The 22,764-nt window shown below is 39.1% G+C and overlaps 2 protein-coding genes across 2 annotated transcripts in view; one reads left to right on the plus strand and one right to left on the minus strand.

Annotated features, from left to right (window-relative positions):
• Positions 1-22,764, minus strand: part of rrp36 (ribosomal RNA processing 36) — a 305,769-nt gene that overhangs the window by 90,786 nt on the left and 192,219 nt on the right. The window lies entirely within an intron of this gene.
• Positions 1-22,764, plus strand: part of elfn2a (extracellular leucine-rich repeat and fibronectin type III domain containing 2a) — a 113,651-nt gene that overhangs the window by 31,088 nt on the left and 59,799 nt on the right. The window contains exon 2 of the mRNA XM_056256610.1: positions 12,047-12,271. The gene's annotated coding sequence lies outside the window, so the exon portion shown is untranslated. The remainder of the gene's footprint in view (positions 1-12,046; positions 12,272-22,764) is intronic.

Consider the following 22,764-nt stretch of genomic DNA (forward strand, 5'->3'; position numbering starts at 1 on the left):
CTCTGCTCTCTGTATGGAAAGTTGTCTGAAGGAAGTCATAAACTATGAACTTTGCCAAAGAGTACTAATTTCACCCATTGAGTAATATATTCATATGTAATGAGCACACTGTTTATCATCAATGGCAAACCTCATTGTCAGCCTTCAAATTTAGCCTCATTGTTTAATAAATGAACCAGAACAATGCCTACGCTCAGAATCGAATACTAGTTTACTACTTACTGGAGAGTATACGCTGTATACTGCATAATATTTGCATAATGTTCACAGTATACAATCTATATACTGCAGAAATAGTAATATTAGCATGCTATTTTGAACATAGCCAAAATTATCTTTTCCTGAGGGACTGGAGGGTCAAGACCTCTCTACATTTTGCAGCCTCTCTTGGAAACACCAATTATCTCTCTTTGCTCCGATTCTGCCCTTTTTCTTTCACCCTCCCGTCATCTTCATGAAGATAACTGTAATAAGCCTAGCAATTAGCGTGTTGGGAATATATAATATTGTTTATGAATATAACCCTGCTGACTGGCAGAGCACATCAACAGAGAGATTAGCCTGTCAGCGATAGGCCTTTCCTTATGAAAATGTTCTCCATTGGACTATTGAGACAAGAACAGCATGATTTCCCACGTTAACGATCCTATGAGTTTGTTAATTGTCGACTTATAACCTTTTGGGCTAGATGTCATTTAATGCTCTCATATTTTTGTTTTAGGACAGTTTTAGTCCTAAGTTTTTTTTTTCTTGAGGGCACTCAACTGAAAAGAAGCTTCCCTTGTTATTTGTGTGTTTTATGTTGCTAACAAATGGGATTTTGTTATTCTGTTTCCCACCACTGACTACCTAACATCTATGCTGAAATGGTGCAGAAAATGTCTGTTGTCCCAGAGAGTTGTCTTACAGCAGCAAACAGACACACTCCATGCAAGCTAAATTATCCAAATTGACGACTGTGTTTACAGAACAAGGCATTTTTTTCATTCCGCAAAGCCTTCGAACTCTGCCGTAATCAACCTGAAGACCTTGACGGGACATGCAGAACTGAGGTACGCTGATGGTGGTCGGAAGTTCAACAGGACAAACAACTTTGCAAACAACTACAGATATCTGTTGGGCCTTTAACAAAACAAATGATTGATAATGCCTTAGTCTTGGAGATTTTAGAGGCCCTAGATATGTCCCTGCTAAAATAAAATTCAATGTTGTTTTGGATGTTGATGTTCGACGACCTTTGACAGCATTAGCTAGACCAGCACTAACCCTCAATGGAAAGTCATGCCAGTCTACAATGATCTTTTCAGCTGGGATGTAACTTACCCAAAATGATCAGAGGGCCTTTCTTTTCTGTGCATTGTACCTGAGGGCGATTTTATGTTTGCAGACTGCCAGAGACAGCCTCAGTTCCTCAACTGTGACTTGTGCCAGGAAATCTTTCAAGTGGAGTACATCATCGAAAGGCTTGAGGATTTTTGACAGGATACAGAGGATTGTTTCAGACTCCTTTCTGCTGTCTGTCTCCTTATTCGTAAACGCACATGAAGAGTCTCACAGCAGATCTACTAGTGGGTGTTGTTCTAATGTAGTAGGAAACACACAGTCATCCTTCTGTTGGGTGGGCTCAGATAGACACAAAGACAACTCTCTTGCTCTCATTTACTTTGCATTTCACATAGATAGCTGTCCACTGACAGGAAGCCGAACTACAGGGACTGGGAGAACCACTAAAGAGAACGGCAACCAAGGCAAGGATCATGCTTACCATTGATCATACAGGGTTGGTGTTTGTTATATCTCTAACCCTAAGACTATGGGCATGAATAATACCTCAAATTTGCAGCTGTTTGAGGAGAGGTGTACTGGTTGATGATGAATGGGTGAAAAATTCCCTTAGATCAGGGGTCAACGTCATGCATGGTTTAGCTTCAACAGAGCTGTCTAGAAGCTGAACTCTGCAGGACAGTATCCATCCAAGAGCAGGACTGGATTCCCCTAGCCTTAAGCAAGGGACACACCAAGACGACGATCGACTGCCTGGCAACTTCGGGCCATTTTTAAGCGTCAGCTGACTTAGTTTTTTCGGTGTGTTCCGCACCGTTCGCTCTAGTCGGATGCCATCCTGTTTTTTTCAGCCAATTCAACATGTAGAATTGGTGTCGGGCCGTCGGTGAGAGAGAGAACTCTGATTGGCTGTTCAGTTTAGTGTACGAGTCTGTGCACAAGAATAAGGTTTGGTGTGTCCCTACCTTTAGACTAACACTGAAGGTGGGACCCGAGCCATATTTAGGGACAGGAATATCATCGAGGCTTGAGGGTGTTTTTAGTTGGAACTGACTTTAACTGGAAGCCTTAAATCACACATTCCTACAGATCAGTGGATCCACGTCCACTATCTGGCCCCTAGCAGAGTTGTAAACGTACACTTAGTACAATTGAAGAAGAGATTCCTTATTCCCCCTCCCAACAACAATATTCACTCTCTTCTTTGGTACAAAGTCTTCTTTTTCTGGAGTATTTATAGGTTTTGGCTTAAGTCATTTCTAAACCTTTAGAATTTCATGTACCATTCTTCAGATATCCAGACTGTATCCGGCCTTACGTTTTTAAGTTGTTGCAAGTGATAAAAGGCCACATGTAGTATGACATTTCTGTTTAATGGAATGTAATATTTATTCATCACCGCACAAGCAAGGCCAGAAGAATTTCTTTCAGAAACTTGCAGTATGTGATTTTGCCATTAAATGCCACAGTGTAGCAGGGACAGTGCTTTTGAAGAAACCTGGGGTTTCTGGAAACTCAAGGATGACTATATATCGCTTCTTGAAAGGTCTGAATCTGACATTTCATTTGCCAACCCAGATCTCTTCCGACTAGGTTAAACCATCCCTTTTTACCATTTTGCTTTTACCCAAAATCTTTAATTACCCAAACCCTTTGAGCACACCCAAACTCTTACTTTCTTAAGTTCCTCTTGAATAACATGAATGATATGTGAGAAATCCTGTGGCCATGTTAATGTGCATGCAATTTGCATTGGATCTTATCTGAAACATTCAAAGCTGATTTTTCGGGCTTCATGTAAGAGTAATTTGCTGTTTTGAATTTAATCAAAACGCTTGACACAGTTCGTCTACCAGTTCCTCATTCGCCTGAAATTGAGGTAAATGTGGAGGTGTGTTTCATGAGCGAGGTAAAGGCCAAGGTAAAAGATTCTTTACATATGGGCAGAGTGCAGGACAAATGGTAGTACAGATGCATTATGGGACTAAGTACCCCACCCTTTTGTTGTTCATAAATGTCATAAATTAATAAATTCTCTCTCCTTTTCCCTCTTTCTCTATCGGTCTTATTTCCTCTTACTCTTTTATTAGCTGCAGCTCTTTAGTTGGGAGGCATATTGCTTTTGTAGTGCTTGTGGCTGATGCTAATAAACCTGAGCCAAATACAGGGAAATGACATTCTGTGGGATCTGTTAATAAAGATAGAGAATGAATTCATAATCCTCACTTATAGGATGTGGTTTTTCAAATATGCTGACAATGAGGGACATGGAATGGAGGAAAGATGTTATAGGTTGTAACCCATAATCTTTAAAATTTAAAGCTTCAGTGTAAAATACTTTTTTCATATCAGGTTAATATGAAACGATAACTGTAAAGGTTTATTCTCTCAAAGTGTAAACACTGTGAATCTAAGATGCTTTTAATAAAGCATCCCAACCAGCCTGACATACCAACATTGGTTCAACCAATTCAGTATTATCAGCAGCAATGGTGTTTCTCAGGAGCTAATACTCTCCTCCATCCCCAGCTCCACCTCTCACCTAGTCAGGATTTGGCATTCTGATTCCCCTTGTATCAGAATAAATTCTCAAATTATGTTGTACTTTAAAATCTTGAATTAATGATACCTGCATACATTCATGTTGGTTCTGTTCTGTTTACCCTAAGGGGTATTGCGGCTCTCCCTGCTCTTATCCATGCTAGTCTGCATGGATGCGCAGGGAGTTCTCGCCCAGAACAGAACCAGATCGCCAATCCACATAATTTGTCAGCAGCCATGTCACCCTGTAGCCCAAGACTGGTTGCCCACTGAAGCTAAGCAGGGCTGAGCCTGGTTAGTACCTGGATGGGAGACCTTCTGAGAAAACCAGGTTGCTGCTGGAAGAGGTGTTAGTGAGGCCAGCAGGGGGTGCTCACCTGTGGTCTGTGTGGGTCCTAACGCCCCAGTGTAGTGACGGATTCCTCTCCACCAGTAAGCTGGTGTGTGGTGAGCGTTCTGGCGCACTATGGCTGCCGTCGCATCATCCAAGTGGATGCTGCACATTGGTGGTGGTTGAGGAGATCCCCCCTTCCATGTGAAGCGCTTTGAGTGCCTAGAAAAGCGCTATAGAAATGTAATGAATTATTATTATTATTATAATCCGAACTGTACACTAATTGTCAATCGTATTTGACGACAGTGGTCCTGACAGAAATGTCAGGAGCTTATATATGTATACCGTGATAGGCGTCAAATAGGTAGACGTGGATCAGCTGAGAGTCAGCTGATGCGAGCTTGACTAACGTGACCTGCCAGAACTGACGCTACGATTGATGATTATATTTAAGAATGAACAATATTTATCTTTTTGTTCCACAATATAAGAGTCATTTTAGATTTGGAATGACATAAGGGTGATGAAATAAATGATGACAATTTTCATTTTTGGGTAAACTATACCTGTAAGATAATAGAGTAATCTTTTATCTGACATATTCTGATGGCGAATTAAACCCGAATCGCTAGAAAGATTGTGTTGTCTGAATCATTTGTGTCATTTTAAATGTTCTGTACAAGCTAAGATCAGTATTAGCATGTAAAATGCTAACATAAGCCGACAGAGTGTTTGAATTTTCTTTATTGGGCTGTTCCATTTAATGAATGTCAGATTACAGATCAGCGAGAGTCCTTCTATTTAGATAATGATTGATTACATTCTTAGCGATCATTGAGTTTGGGAGGGTTTTGCAGATGCCGGAATTACCCCTCACTATTTGTTTTCATAAGATAGCTAATTCTAGTAAATAACCAGATTAAGATCTTAAATTCATTGATGTGTGACCCATCCTGTGGTGGAGGAACCCTATTAAATCAAGGTTATCAGAAATGAGAGCAACATCACCTCAAACAAACAGCCATGCAAATCAGTCTGCAAATGTATAATGTGACAAAATAGAAAACAATGGAGTGCACTTTGCTTTATGCAAATAAGCAAGCCGCACAGCATTGTGGGTGATGAGTGATAGAGATAATCATCTGAATAGGGTGATTTCTAAGGCTGCGGAAGTGCAAATGAACTTGGAGTTTTTCAAACTTGTGATAAAACCCGTTATGGGAAATCATTTGAGAAGCAGAGCACTAGTGGAAAGAGAGAAAGAGGTCATGTAGATGAAAGTAAAGAGAGGTGGAGGGAAGAAATGTGAGTGTCTGATGGCAGCTTTTGCCATCCAGTTTAGATTGAAATTCAAGGATATAGCAAAACCTCCTAGCGGGATTTCTCCATAAAAGATTAATGAACACATTAAATAATAGCCGTTTTCCAAAACCTAGTGCAACGCATATCTAGAAAGCATCAGAAACGAAGGCTGTTCTAAAAGCTAGGCAGCAAAATGATGCTACCTTTCTCTCTAAGGCAGAATTGGTCCTTTACAGAATCCCATAATGCATTTAGACAAGATGGTGGGAAAGTGTCATTATAAACTGTAAATGTCAATACAATGTCATAATAAACAGTTTAATCCAAGTAAAGTACTATATTAGCTAGTGTTTGTGTGTCCTCTGTGTTTATTATGTTGTTTATGTATGAGTATGAGGTTTCATGTTTAAAGTATGCTGCATTTTAAGGAATCTCACTAGGTTTTGGAATAAGACACATATCTTAATATTTCAATAAGTATATAATAGTTAGTCTTTAGTAATTATAATTAGCTTATATTGAGAACATATGGGAGTCCCCTTAAGAATATACAGTACAAGGTTGTGGTTATGTGCGTCTGCCCTAACAGTGTGGATGTATTTTGCTTTGTCCATGTGTGGTCCCTAAACATAAATGTCCAAAGCAGCTGTTTCAGCACTCTGTCAGCTGTTAATTGACAATGTCTTGGCATGCAATCATAGCAGAGTAGCGACTCGCCGCTCACTTTGAGTTTGTACTGATTCTCTGTCCGTGCCTTTCCAGACGCCAGAAAACCGCAACGTCATCAGGCCCTACAAAGCTCTTATAATCCCCACTCTGCCCCTGTGAACCCACCCAACATGCAATGTTTGTCATGGGGTCATCATCATCAGTCTTTCTTCCTCTGACATGTAGGTAGAACTCATCCTTGCCTGGAGGCCATTTTATACTCCTTTTCAACATGTAGTTCCTCAGTTGGAAGTCCCAAGTTGTGACTACACAAAGAAAGTGAGCAGTTTGCTGTCAGTTTGTCAAGCTGGACTGATTTTTCCTTTATTTTCACAAGAGTTTAGATAGAATCACTGCATGTCGAGGTACTTCACAGAGCAGATGTCCGCAAGCACCACCAAATTATCAGTCAAGTCATCATTCCCTCTCAAAAGCTCGCTGTATGTTCCACCTTAATGCATCGCCAGCGGCTGAGAAACTGTTTGTGGGATATGCCTGTTTGCTTTTTTCCTAAAGAAACTTTCAACAAAAGACCAATCTTTATCCGTTCTATGCAGGTTCTTAGCACCAGTCTGTTTTACCTGAATGACTATGTATGCTTCTCCTTTTTTTTCCTGGGCTTAGTAAACACTTCACAACACTTCACACTTCCACGTTCAAGGTTTGGGTGCGAACCAGACACTTACTCCCGATTTCATATTCTGACTGACATATGGCACCACAAAAGTGAGAACGGTATTTTAGCTTTTGCCAAATGTGGGAGGCATAAGACGCCGTAACAGGTTGTGGGTGTGGAAATCCTGTCAAAGCGGAAAATACACTAAACCGTCTGATTCCAGATACCGTAGAGGTTCATTACCTGAAAAGCTGCTTCTGAATTCTACAGAAATATAACGTACATTAGCATTGCTATGATAATGGATGTTGTTTCTCTCTTTTCCCAACCATAACAATTTCTTGCTCTTTCAATGGTGAATTAATCTTTTTATGGAGATTTTTTGGTAGGTGTTTGTTTCAGTAGAGCAACTAAATATATTCTAGTGTTGCAGTGAGCTAGTCAGCATGTCGACCTTTTATTATTGATTTTTTTTTTCATGCCACTTTATGGTCAGGGGTTCCTATGAACAGACAATATGCGATCGTAAGTACTGTATGCTAAAAATGTTTGACAAGGTGTACTTGTCAATAAAACACCTAAAGCAAATACCATGTTATTTTCCATCTAGATATCCCAACAGGCCAGGAAGTGATATGACCCGCACTTACACATGCTAGCCCATATGAAACCCACGCCTGAGGGGGCATGCATAAATGGACATGACGCTTTTGACAATGCATGTCTCTTGGGTGAAAAATAGATAATCAAGTAAGTCTAGTGGAGAAAAATAATAGATAGACACCTTGACACTAGTAGCTGCTGAAGGCTGCATGATACCCGCCATGTAAACATCTCAAAGTCATCGCAATGAAGGTCATATGACAGCTATTTTGTTATATGATGAATGTAACTCGAAAGCATCTGCAAAGACCTTTCACGTCAAGTTTACGCATCTCTTCAATCAAATCTCACGTCAAAAGAAGTGAAAAGTAAAAAATTAGAGCTTTAATTCGCGATGCACAAATCATTTTTGAATAAACAAACCTTTAAATCATACCTATCTTCTTGTAATTCATCTGCAAGGTGAAACGCAGCAGGACATGACCCGCCTCAAAGACACAATGTGTATTTTTTTGCCACTGAAGTGACGGTATAGCACTCCCGCTCATGTCCTTTGATGGAACATCAATGGGGGGTGATTTATTTTCTAAAGATTGATGTTCAATCACAGCGTGTTTGTTTAGAGTGATGCTGTCTACTTTCCTGTGGCTACAGGCGGTTGTGAACAACTCATTGTGAGTCATCACCGGCTACACCGCCTGCTCTTATTACTGCGATACTGTAATTAGGCACATATACAATCTCATTGGCAATGAGAAAATGCACTTACTTTGCTAATGTCAAGATTTGATAGGTAGTGGGCGTTTTTGATGCACTAGCTGTCGGTAAAGTAATGCTTGGTCTTCCGAAAGTTTGCGCAAAGAGGTCGGACGTGGAGGCAGGTGAGTCGGAGACATAAAAGAAGTGGCAAAGCCTTGTTTGCCTTCAAGTATGTATGCAGACACAATCTGAAAATATAACAATTATGAACTTTGCTAAGCATAAGCATTGCTAAGTATTTTCTAAGTAGAAGCTAGCCATAGCAGGACTACCGCATTCGTTCAATCCACTGATGACTTTTGCGTGATCTTAAAGCAGTGTGCTAAATCTTTTATGACTTGCAGTATTGTTGACTTTTTAAATACATTTCTGTCAATCATTTTTGAGGTGCAATCTTGCGCAAACTAGCAGTAGCACCTCAATGCAGTACATGAGATCCACGGGGAGGAGTCGGATCAAGATCCAAGGGGTGGAGATGGGTAGGATTAGGGGTGGGTTTAGGGATCAGGGGGCGGAGATGGGTAGGTTTAGGTATATGTAAGGTGGGACGAGTTGGATCTGGATCCGACTCCTCCCCGTGGATTTCATGTTCTGCAGTGAGGACCATCTCCAAACTAGTTTGTATTTTAGTGTCCCTAGTACTGTAAGGCTTAGCTAACCAGCTCAAGATGATTGGGATGTTTAAATCTATTAGAAAGTAATAAATAATGACAATACTTTGCTGCACCGCCGTTACTTGAGTAACAACCAAGCGGCAATTCCAGTCTCTCTCTTGAATCCAACACGGAAGTGACTTAAACTGCAATTCATCGACTTGCCGCTAGAAACAGGCTCCAAAAGAGAGTCAATCCCATAGTTAATCCCATGTTAAAATGCCCATGTTTACAGCCGGGTACAAAAAGTGGTTTTGGTCTATATAGCTAACTTTGCCCGTCATGACAACTGTGAGGGGGGTGACGTCACGGACTCTGCGTCCATTGTTTTATACAGTCTATGGTAACAAGTCATTAGGTGAATGTGAGTTTTGTTAGCGACCATCTATTTAGTGAGATCTGACGTGTAGTCTTACTTTGTAGTTACGAAAATATCATCTGAATTTACTTGAAAGTATGGACTTGTACTTAGAAGGCTGTTTTGACTTCTTATCTTAAAGCTTTAAAGGGATAGTTTAATCAAACGTAAATTCCACAAGTTATGCTAGTACAAACAAACCCCTTACACACTGCTTTTATGATGAATCTTAGTTACGTAAGATCTCTGTGGCCTTGGATGCTCATAGCGTCCACATGAGAGAGAAAAAAATACATCTAATTATCTCGTTGAAACCTCAATAATCTTTCTTTCATCAAACTAAGTGGGATAATTGTCCTCGTGAGATAGAAATATTGAAATTTATCACATTGCTGCGAGGTATTTGCACAATAATTGGACTTGTTGAAACAGGTATTTAACTGCACAGCAGTTTGTCTGAAAAGGACTGATACTGCATAGGCGAAAAGCGAAAGATGGAGAGGTTGTTGTGACATAAACAGTCATAGCGAAAGGAAAGAGCTTGTCCTGTGAGATTTTAACTTGATGTTTGGGTCTTTCCTCGAGGGGTTCTGAGATAGACAGAGGAACTGGACTGGGAAATGAAGAATAAAGAGACGACAAGTGCGACAAGCGGGGGTGCAGAAAGAGAGTGAGAGAGGTCGACAAAATAACAGAAGGTAAATAACAAGTATGGTTGATTGCCACTGACAGCAATGAAGAGGTAAATATGAAGCCGTGTGCTAGTCAACACACTCACAAAACTGAGCACAGTTTGAGATGTTAACATCTCATCTGAAGCTCTACAGAAGACATATTTGAGATTTCAGAGCTCTTATTTTCAGGTGAAACACATGAGAAGCATTAGACTCCATTTGTTCTGCATTTAATCTCATTGCTGCCCAAGGAGAAACAGTTGAGACTTGAGATATTACAAAGAGATCTAATTTTTGCTTTGCTATCTATGTCTATAGTGTAGAGTTAGATATGCAGGTGTTTATCCATGTCGTAAGTCTGGCTTAGGTCTTATTTTCAAAACATTATTTTTTCATGCATTCCGACTGTCCGTGCTTTCTTTTTTTTATCTTGTTTGTCGTTCAGATACTCACTTCCTGTCTGTCGTAGACTTATGTTTCCTCCTAAATCCCATCCATCGCTCCCTCTCCATGTGGTCACGGCTTTCTGCTTCGCATTGATTGCCAGCCACGCTGGATCGAAACATCATTTTTATCTTTGCTCTAGCTCGCTCACATCCACTTCCGTCCTGCCCTGCTTGTTTTCATCTGCTTTTGAATAATCACAACTGACCTCTGTCATATATCGCTGTTCTCAAACATACACATCCTGTCTGTCTGTCTGTCTGTCTGTGTCTGTCTGTCTATCTATCTCTGTATGTCTGTCTGTCTATCTATCTATCTGTCTGTCTATCTATCTATCTATCTATCTATCTATCTATCTATCTATCTATCTATCTATCTATCTATCTATCTATCTATCTATCTATCTATCTATCTATCTATCTATCTATCTATCTATCTATCTATCTATCTATCTATCTATCTATCTATCTATCTATCTATCGTGGAAATAAATGTAGATCAATGTCTGATAAATCCATTCGATAAACTAAGATGTCAAAGAGGAAATTACTTGTGGCCACTTCGAAATAATATTTTTTTTCCGAATAAAACAGAGACACAGCTTGTCCACGCCCTGATACTTATACAGTACTTCTTATTTTACATCTTTCGATCTCTCTTATCTGACTTTCTGAATTCCTTTCATATCTGTCTGCCTTATTCAAATGACATCATACGTCATATCCAATTTCTGTTTCCTGTCTTTATCTCACTTTTCATCTAATAATAGTTTCCTCTTCATCTCCTTCTCTCTCTCTGTCTTTAGAAAGAGTCTGGATGGGTCGATGAAAGATGATATGATGTGAAGCGCATATGTGTAAAGTCGTTTTTTCTGTGGTTCAGTGGTTTTTCAACTATGATCACTTTTGGCACTGATTACTAATTATCCTTAAAACAATTTCACACTCACTATTTTGTTTATTGAATTCTAACATGTCCATGTCCAACAGTGTATGTTTCTACACCTCAAATTGTTTTTGGCAATGTTCTCTGGAAATAGCATTATACATTTTTTTTGGGGAATAAAATGGTAAACCATTTTTTTCTCACAAAGCCTAATTTAATTGCTAGCATAGTATATATCCTAAATACACACAATTAAATAATGTTTATATTTGTTTATATATATACAAAAATAAAAATCAGCAGTTCATTAGTAGAAACCAGATTGGGTGTACAATTTCCTGTAGTTGCAGAAACACCCAGTTAGAAAACTTTGTTTAAACTTAAATTCTCTCACCTCAATGACATGTTTATTGGTATTGGCGTGTGGTGGTATAAAAGATTTAAAACAAAATGGTCCAGTCTATTTTTTCAGTGGGAGTGTTCTGCTGGAAAGGCAGTATACTTCCATTTGTTGGTATGAATAGTCTGGTTTCACCACTGAGAATCTGTCTCTTTCCTTTTTTTTCATTTATATATCTTACTGCTACTGATCAAGTATTCATTTTGATCAAAGCATTCTCATCTGCCGTCTAAATTTCAAATCTTTTCATGTTTGCTGCCAGACTTGATTGTATGTGCTTTTGTACTCTGGAAAAATCACGGCTTATATGTTGAAGAAACAGTTTTGACGGCCTTTTGCAGTTGACAAATCTTTAGGCCATAGAATGAAGTGTGTCTGTGTGTGCACGATAACAAAATGGGATCACTTGGAATGTTGCATGCAATTTGTTTGTTGAATGTCATCAAATTTTTCTTTTCATGTTCTTTTCCTCCATTTTTCCCCAGTGGACTTTCACAGAAGATTTGGGTGTTTTGAATGCAGGGTCTTCCCTGATTGGTCGTGAGGTTCTAAGTGGGTAAAGCTGCTACTGTGGCATTACTGACCATTGGATGTGAAAAGTGGCAGCAGGGTCGCACTGAAGAAAGAAGCCTTTGGATCCATCCAAAATATCCTAAACACAGAGGGGAGTTCAAATTTCACCTTGAATTCTGATTTATAAGAGTGAAAAGGTAAGAACTTTTAAATGCCACAAACTTCTTAAAACTTTAAAGTGAATTGATGTTATTGCTCAAAAACACCAGAACTAATTTGTGCAAAAGTTTGCTAGATCTCGTTCTTTTCGTTTTTCTGTGTGTAGCACCTGCATATCGTTTTGTGTGTACAGTAGCAGCCCATTCTCAACCCAAGGCGTCATCAAAGTGACCATGCTTCAATATTCGACGCTTTAGGCACCCTTTAGCGTCAGTTACATGACGCGATCCTAGGGCGTCATCTTACTGACGCTTTTCCATTTAGCGTCATGTAACTGACGCTTCCTACCCCAGACCTAAACCTATGGGATGATTATAGTATCAAAATGATTAACACGTGCAAGCACACTTATTAATGAACTTGATACATGTTGCAGAAATGTTTTATCCATGCCTTTCAACTTGTGTGTGCAAAATTCAAAATTGAATGAATGTGAAGCAATTTGTACAAATAGAGAAATTTTTGTGAATACAAATGTTTTCCTTTGTATTAGTGTATCATAATTTGCACATGCAACACAGAAGACGTGCATGTGTGGATCAGGTGACGCGCGTGCATTCATTGACTCGATTCATTGAGTCGATCCTATTTGATTCATTTGGATTTTGAGACTTTCATTTCGCGGGTTTCGCCTTGCACGATCCACACACAGCTGTCTGAGAAAAGCTGCTACCACTAGATGGCAGTATTCTGCTGAAACAGACAACGGCAGCATAATCAAGCGTTCTTCCGCATTTAAGACGCTTAATGAGAGTGATATTGAAGCACCAAATTTAGTACACAATAATATAGGCCTACCCTATTAATAAAGCATACTTTATAGAGGCAAACATTACGTCAGATTATGAACAACACCCATAGAAAACCATTATAAAACGCTTAACGTGCAATCGCGCGTTGCATGTTCAGTAAGGTGTATTGGCTACTGAGTTTAAATATCACCGTCTTACTGCATTGACGTTAAGCTTTTTCTTTATAATATGCTCTATGGGAGGAAAACTATATAGCCTACAGACAAGAGACTACATGAACGCAATGTACGGCGTTTCAAGTTAATAACATTTTCCTTCCCGAGCCTGTTAAAAAGAAAAAGCTTAACATGAAATAAAAATTCTGCAGTTGCGTTTAACTTTGCATGTGAATGGGAGAGCAACCGGTCCGAGAGTGCAGTGAAGTTTGATATTCGCCTCATTTTATAAAGGGACCATCTGCAAACTCCACTCACAGTCAAAAAAATATAAACGTCCAGTCATTCATTCAAATGAACATATTTCCAAGGTTATATTATAACCTTGGAAGTCTAGTGGGCAGACTGACTTAGCCTACTGTTACTGTACTATGTCCAGCCAATATCTCGATTGAACAGTAGCCTACAATTTTTTAATTTACTGTAAATTGTTTTTCTATTCATGTTCCAAAGGTTGTAGTACGTTCCTAGTGACAAGTCAGGTGAAATTTTACATTATTCACTTGTAGTAAGTCACCAAAAACCCGTTTGGTTAATTACAGTAATTTTTTTATAAAATAATAATTGTTTACTAAATAGGCTACATGAAGGGAGTTATTGGGGCAATTTCACCTGTAGTAAGCCAGTCTAGTCACTGAACATACTACAACCATTTTGAACATGAAAAAACCCTTTTGGTGAATTACAGTATTTTTCTGCAGAATACAGGCTACATGAAGGGAAGTATTGTCCAAATTTTACTTGTAAGTCAGTCTTACAGAAACCTTCTACGAGCTTTGGAATTTGAAAATGTCTGTTATTAAATTTAAAAAGTAATTTGAATTAAAACAAATTATACGTTTTAACCACTGATCTATATAGAATGACATTATAGATCAGTGGTTTTAACGCAGTGGAATTGGCAGACGTTCCCTTGTGCATCATGAGCTGTGGTTAGCGCGTCAAAGCATTCTCATGTAGAAATATGCAGCTACAGGCCGCTACGCCAGTTGATTTTCAATTAATATTTCATGTCGATATACAATGGTTGCATATTGTTAAAACTCATCGTGCTATAGTAAGACTATAGCCTATGGCTTAAGGGTCAAGGGAAAACAAATGTAGCCTACTGCGAAAATCGTCTTTAATATTTAAAAACAGACATTTTCAAATTCCTGCTTGTATACTATGTACACAATGTGTAGTCAGATAAAAATAAGCATATAATATGAACGCAACTGCGAAATTTCACCTTTTTTTAACAGGAAGGAAAATTGTATTAACTTGAAACGCCGTGCGTTGCGTTCATGTAGTCTCTTGTCTGTAGGCTATATAGTTTTCCTCCCATAGAGCATATTATAAAGAAAAAGCTTAACGTCAATGCAGTAAGACGGTGATATTTAAACTCAGTAGCCAATACACCTTACTGAACATGCAACGCGCGATTGCACGTTAAGCGTTTTATAATGGTTTTCTATGGGTGTTGTTCATAATCTGACGTAATGTTTGCCTCTATAAAGTATGCTTTATTAATAGGGTCGGCCTATATTATTGTGTACTAAATTTGGTGCTTCAATATCACTCTCATTAAGCGTCTTAAATGCGGAAGAACGCTTGATTATGCTGCCGTTGTCTGTTTCAGCAGAATACTGCCATCTAGTGGTAGCAGCTTTTCTCAGACAGCTGTGTGTGGATCGTGCAAGGCGAAACCCGCGAAATGAAAGTCTCAAAATCCAAATGAATCAAATAGGATCGACTCAATGAATCGAGTCAATGAATGCACGCGCGTCACCTGATCCACACATGCACGTCTTCTGTGTTGCATGTGCAAATTATGATACACTAATACAAAGGAAAACATTTGTATTCACAAAAATTTCTCTATTTGTACAAATTGCTTCACATTCATTCAATTTTGAATTTTGCACACACAAGTTGAAAGGCATGGATAAAACATTTCTGCAACATGTATCAAGTTCATTGATAAGTGTGCTTGCACGTGTTAATCATTTTGATACTAAAATCATCCCATATAAACCTACCCGCGTCATGTAACTGACGCTAAAGGTAAAGCGTCAGTAAGATGACGCCCTAGGATCGCGTCATGTAACTGACGCTAAAGGGTGCCTAAAGCGTCAAATATTGAAGCATGGTCAAAATTGTCATTTAGTGACGCCTTGGGATGAGAATGCGTTGCAGGTAGTTGCAGAAAGTCCCTGATTATTAATCAGCTTTTGCAAAGAGGCTTGCATCTGAATGATGTGGCAATTAATGATATTGGAAACTGTTGTAAACAGTTTGTGTATAACGCAGTGTTTCTTTGAAAAAAGCTGCAGTCATATACGAAGAGTTTAGCAAATTTGTTCTAGTTTTCCATCTTCTCCCTGGTCTTTATGTAAAATTTTGGTAAAAATATTTGCTAGCACTGACTGCACTTAATTAAATATTTTAAAAATGATGACATGAAACCTGATTGCTTTACAATTTTGAGTTCATTGAAATAAAACATTTGAGTTAAAACAATGAAGGAGATTGGTTTAATCAACAAAAACTCAAAATATTATGTTATCTAAAACACATAAATGATCTAAGTTGATTTGACAAAAGAAAAAAAAATGTTGATAACAAATCATGATTTTTTTATTTTATTTACAGTGTAGGAATAGACATAGTAAATAATTCTACAGTAGTTCTGATCCAGTGGCTTAAATATGTACCGTTTTAATCAATAATTTCTATGTAATGATTTGAAGGTTATTTTATTATATATATATATATATATATATATATATATATATATATATATATATATATATATATATATATTGTATAATAAATATATTGTAATAAGGTTTATTAGCAGGCATAATCTACATTGTCTTCAAAAGCTTTTATAAAAACGATATAAAAATCTTTTTTTCCCAACTGGTTCTTGATTTCAAGCCCTACTGATGAATGCACACAGCTGTGCCAGCATAAAATATTTTTAGCCAGGATGTAATCATCCCAGCCAAAGGTGCAATTTGCTTGGCTATGGGTATGTTGTATTGCCTCATCTCTCTCTTTGTCATTATCTTTCTATTTGTCAGACAGTCAGGTGATAACATTTTGTCTGATGCTCAAAACAAACAGACACTCTTACTCAGAAATCGCCAGACAGTCCCTGCTGTTCTCCTACTGTGTTTTCTATTCTGACTCTGAGGTCCAACTGAAAAAGTCTGCCATCCAATGGGGGACTGTTTCTGAACTTGAGTGTGTGTATGCGTGTTGGTGTTGAGTGTGTTTGGTACAATTTGGCGTGTAGTGTTACAATAAACCCATTCTTCTTTAATAAAGAAAAATGTGTTAAACTTTTTTTCAGCAATATAACGTCCAATAAAAACCATTCTGTTTCTTGTTCCAATGACAGCCTGCAGAATGGCAATAAAAAATTCAGTTAAACCAAGAGCAAAAACCCTAATATACCTCATATATCCCCATTGTATGTAATGCTAGGATTAACTTACGCTCTCGTGATGGCAGTAATGGCTTGTAAAGCGGAGGTAAACATTTCACATGAGCGAGAACCCCAAATTAGTTCATTTTCTGCTGTGTGATATAGTGCTTTTCCACATTTTTCTTGATTCACAGTGGTTCCAGAAGGCAGGATTTATTTGCTTGTCTTTAACTCCAGTTGTTTCGAGGGGTTTTCTTTTGTTTGTAGCTTATCCTGAGGGTTTAGAACCAAAGGGCCAGTCATTGTAGGGTAGCCGTCAGTCAGTCCAAAATTCAATAACTTCATTTGTACATGCAGCAAATATATTCACTCAGTCCCCAAGGCCAAGAGAGAATTGCTGAAAAGAAAAGCATGCTGATCAGATTTTTATCCTATTTATAGACTATTATGATTCAAAGTGACTTATGGTACACTTACTACAGGGACAGTAGAATAACAAGTGGGCAGAAAACGGAAGGGTTGTTGGTTGTTTGTGTCTCTGCAAGGGTCATTTCGTTTTTTTTCGCCATTGATTCTTGCTCCAAATTGTGCCGAAGACACAATGGTGATAGATTGTTGATATACCCTTCCACGCAGCCTGAATTGTCTTTACCTCTCGGTTCACATTGCAGTGTATTCTATCCAAGAAACTCAGCAAGAGGCCGTCCTCAATTTGGTTTGTTTTCATATGATTTGATGCCAACAAACCTGGCGAACTTTGGCAAAATCCTGTGATTAGTTCTTCCTGAGAAAGACTAGTTGTATCAACCCGGTACCCTGTGAACATGACTTTGTTTCAAGGCTGACTGATAGAAAAACCTGTGCTCTTAATCAATAAAGTCGCAGAAATTGAATCAAATTAGATCTTGAAATATTGAGAGAAGTCCATTCCAGTTTTGTCTGTAGTATGCATAGTCTGTCAGTGTCCCACTTGAAGCTGAGACTAACCAACCCTATCTCACGACCAATTCGTACGAATTTGTACGAGTGGCTAATTCTCAACAATTCATACGACCTGACTCGTACGAATTTGTAGGATTTTTGCTAAATCGTACATATTTTACGAATTCCAAATTCGTATGAATTCATACGAATGACCTACCCCAGACCCCGCCCCTAAACCTACCCATCACGTGGGTTTAGACAAATCGTACGAATCCGTACGAGTGAGTTCGGATGAATTCATACGAATTAGCCACCTTTTAATCATTCGTACAAATTCGTACGAATTGGTCGTGAGATAGCGTTGGACTAACTGCTAGGCTACAGCATCCCATTTTCCTTTGCATGGTGGACAGTATTAAGAACCCCTATCTCTAGGGGAGCATCTTATAGGACCGAGCAAGCTCTACCGGGTAAAGATTTGGGGTTGTACACTCAACTGTGATGACCTGCTGACAGAGGCTCTTAGAGATTTTATCCATTAGCTCTTTTGGAAGGTACTGTAACTTGTCTTCTCATCACTGTGTATCATCTCCATCTCTTATCATACACCAGTGCTCCTGTCAAATCTACTTGTCAGCACCCTAGATTGCCTTGGCAACATGTTTCCACTTGTGCAATGAGGTGCTATTGAGTGTGTGTTGCTGCGTAAGAGAGGCTGCTTGGAAACCCAAGCATTTGTGTGTGGCTCTGATGGGAACAGCCGATACATGCTACTTTCATTTTTCGGCAGCTACACTAGATAAGGGGCTTTCAGACAAACTATTTGGGACTTTGTGTGTGTGCTGGGTTATCCAAGATAAATTTGGGCTTGTATGGTATTGTGTTAGCAGCCTTCGGCCCTGACTTCTAAGGCTCGGCGGGACATTAGTTACCTGGACTTCTTACTGAGTCTTGGCCTTGAAGCGATAAAGACTAATTTGATCATCACGATGAAGAATTGCCCAGTTCTTCGCAGCAAAACTCATTTGAGATTCCTTGTTAATGAGAGCAGTGGGTCACTGTGCTTGTTTAGCTGTTTGTTCATTTGTTTGTTATGCAAGAAAAAGAGCCAAGCCCGATAGACTGGAAACCCTGCCAGTCCCGGTGGAAGGTTTCCATTGACTGCTCAATCATTGGCTAAGACACCTGTCTGGGGACCAATGAGAGGGAGTTACCGGGCAGAGCTCCACCCAGGGCCCCCAGGATTCCACGCTAAGCTCTTCCATCTTTCTCTCCATCTAGTCGATGGTTAGCCAGCACTAGTTGCCAGGTATTTCCCCCTCCAAATTCAGCAGCAGCTCAGTCAGGCTTGTAGGCAACCACATTGTGCGCCAACCTCTCTCTTAAATAAACGTCCATCTTACATTGCCCCCCCTCAACCTTGCCTCTCCAGCCAAATGCCCACACTTCCCCATATGTGCTGCTTTAGTGAGGTCTTCACCTTGTTGTACAACACCATAGTTGCTATTGCGGCCCATTGTTGGTGTGTGAGGGAAAGGGTTGGTGCCAGATCCGTGTAAATTGACATCCTCTATTGGTTTCCAGGGATGGGGAAATCTTCTCTGGCTTCTCCACCCCAGTGGCTCATCTGCATTAGCGTCATGCTAATCTTATTAGCTTCTTGTTATTGAATCCTGCAGGATTTTTGCCTGCTGCTACGTGATGCTGCATATTACACAGCCCCCCCCCTCCACTGAGCCGCAGGATAGAGAGAGGGCGAGAAGAGATGAGGAAACAGGGAATGAGACGGGAAGCAGAAATGATATAAAATTTGACTGGCCCTTCACATAAGTTCAGATTCAATGTGATATATCCTTACCTGTCATGTGCTTGAGCAACCCGCTCACGGTGTGAACGTTTGTGTGTGTTTCCTGGCTCAATGTTGCATGTGTTCTATTTTTTCCCCGCTTCAATTGAAGGCTTTTGCTAAATCATTGCTTTCTCGGGGGAAACCCATCACTCTCTTTCTGCCTCTCTTTCACTCTCTTCTAAACAGAGAAGGCCAGTGGCTCCTAACCTTTTTCCTCATATACAGCCTCAACATTAAAAACAGCACTTTTTATTCAAATCTCATTTTTTAATAGAAGCACAATAGCGTAGATATGAGAAAGATGTGCTTTTGAAACCGCAGTAAATATATTTGAATTACACAAAATTACTTTGCATCCGATTTGGTTGTTAAAAACATATCAAATTGCCTGTGATTTTATCTTTACTGGGAACCCTTTTTTTTTTTACTTTCACAGACATGAAAGACATCACTGTGTTTTTAGCATGGAAAATTTGATTGCTTCTATGAGAAACCCTGGGCTAGACTGTTGCTTTAAATGGTCTCAAACCTTGAGACTTTCTTTTCTACTTGTCTCTCTTTTGCTTTTGTATCTTTCTTTGCCTCTGCTAATTGCTGAAAATCAAGGTAGTCTAACTTAAAGTCCCCCTGTGGTGAAAAAGCTTTTAATGTTGTTTATATGTCTAAATGGTGTTTTTTATATGCTTTAAGACAAACAATGTGTAAATTCATAAGTCAACACCAGAGTATTTTCTCTTTAAAACTGCAGTGAACCAAAGACAGTCTCAAAAACACGGTTTGAAATCGCTGGTGTTTCTGACGTCACAAACTGCCATGTTACCAATCACATCATCGAGTGCATCTCTGAGCTGGTGTGAGTGAGTGGAGGCGGGGCTAATTTGCATATTCACAGAACCGCTATGAGGCAAGGGTGTACTGTATAGTTACATTCAAGCTATTTTAAGGTATGAATAATTTTTTAGAAAAAGGAAAATGAAAAAAAACGCTTAAATATGTCATTTTGGTTAAAGATGAGTTTTAAGCATAAAATGATGACTACAGGGGGACTTTAGAAAATTTCAGGAGAGGTTTTTTCTTTTCTTTCAAAAAGCCTGTTTTGCAGACAAAGACCAACTGAATTTCCAGGCTGGTTTATGATGTGTAATACTGATTTGCAAAAGTAAACCGTTGGATACTAGCAAGGCTACCAAAATAGCACAATCTTGTAAACGAGAAATGCAGAAGATGTGTAAAAATCAATCCAGTTCCTTCGTGGCAGCTGTAGGGTAGACATCTGTGGCTTACACGTGACTGTTGTCCTGCTGTTCTCAGTAATTCATCTTGGTTGGAGGGAATCAACTCAAAGTGATTAATAACCAGATGAGTCTGAGCTGAAGATGCCACTCGACCTCTTGAATTCTGCTTGACTTTGTAAACAGTCGCTGTAAATTACAGCTGTTCTTTTGATGTCCACAAGCAGAGACCAAATTACCCATTACTCTGATCGCTGCAGTGTCACTTTTATCCAAGGGGAATTGTAGAATTGAAGAGAGATGTGGGGTCAGTTGCTCCTCTACTACATTGTGAAATTGTTAATAATTGCATAAACTGGTCCAAGAACAGTTTGTCAGTTTTTTAGCAAATTTAGTTTTACACAAAACACTGAAGTGTAGACCAAAGGGAATGATTTTCAATTTCATTTTGGCCTGTATATGCTATATTTATTATATTAGCTTGGCAGCACATCACCACTGACTTTCATTGGATGGAAACAAACAGCTTGGACATTCTACAAAACATATCCTTTCATGTTCCACTGGTTTGAATAAAGGATTATTCTAGTTTTGAATTTCCTAAAAAAATTATTATAAAGATTTATTTTTGAATTATATGTTTTCAGTTTATTTTATTTATAGTACTTTAGTTTCAGAGTACGTTTACACGACAAAGATGTACTAAAAACGGAAAAGTTTTTCCTTTGGGTTTTTCACATACTACAGATGACAACATTGTCGAAATGATCTGCGGATCTACGAAAATGACTAAAAACACTTTATTATTTAAGCAAGGCCAGTAGTTGGCGATGTCACTTTGTAAAGAAATACGATGTGTCTATATATGAAAACGTAATACGCATGCGCATGACGTCACCGTTTTCAACAATTTGCGTTTTCTAGTTAACATGGAGACGATAATGGTATCATTTTCAAAAACTTGCACTTTGAATCCAATTTTTTAAAGTTTGCATTTTCAGGCCCCCAAAACACCGTTGTGTGTAAATGAACGGCCAAAATGCATAAAAAGATTTCTGTTTTTTTTTGTTGAAAACGGTGTTGTGTAAAGCCTAGTTCACACTACATGATTTTAAGCCCGATTTAAGCCCGATTTGCAAATCGTTGAGCTCGCCGACAGGTCAGGGTGTTATCGCGTGCAAATCGCGGGAGATTAGCGGGCGATGAACGCTCGCCAATCTGTTAGTATGAAAGAGCCAACAAAGCATCAAAGACGCTCGCAGACGCCTCGCCGAGCCCAGAAAAATATCTAGCATGCTAGATATCCAGAGCTGTCGCGCGACTCAAGCTCACGTGATGTCATGAGCTACAGCCAATCAGAGCAAGGCATGTTTGCGTGTTGTGTTCTTCTTCGCTGGGTATTGGCGCGCGTGCTGTTTCGCATCATTTCCGGTTCGTTTTATCGCGTGATTTTTCGTGACAAAACGTGGTTTGTAGACAAGATAGAATCGTTGGGTGACAGAGTTGTTGTCAACTCGTGTAGTGCGTTACCTCCTGTTGCGGATCAATCACGGTGTGTCGTGGTGTGGTGTGAACTAGCTCAACAACTTGAACACTTCTGATTTCACAGAGAGCAAGTCATGTAGTGTGAACCGCACAGTTCAGCCCGACGTTTTAAAATCATGTAGTGTGAACTAGGCTTAAACGGCCCCTCAGGTAGCCAAAGTTTCATAAATTTAACTTCTGACTTCTTATTTCTGTTTTTCTGTTTCAAATCGAAAAATGTATATTTCGTTAAGGATAAAAGTGCAGGTTTGTAATGACATAATGATTAGATATTGGTAAACCAACCCTTTACCCTCATTTACACAAGTAGGACTTGACATTCGCACACAATAACAGGCCGATCATTGAATTTTGGGGTTTAAATGTTGCTCTGTGAATACTAACGTAAATTGTTCTCGGAACATGTAAATCACGTTGTGATGGGGGATTTGTGTCATCGTGGACTCTGCATGACTCTGTATTAGTATCACTCTATAATTGGCTTTCTCTCGCTTCTGATAGTCACGACTGGCGCACTCACAAGTGTGCCTGGCACCCCC

The sequence above is a fragment of the Rhinichthys klamathensis genome, unplaced genomic scaffold (genome assembly GCF_029890125.1).
Source record: "Rhinichthys klamathensis goyatoka isolate OS25496 unplaced genomic scaffold, OSU_Roscu_1.1 h1tg000127l_1, whole genome shotgun sequence".
Classification (NCBI taxonomy): domain Eukaryota; kingdom Metazoa; phylum Chordata; class Actinopteri; order Cypriniformes; family Leuciscidae; genus Rhinichthys; species Rhinichthys klamathensis.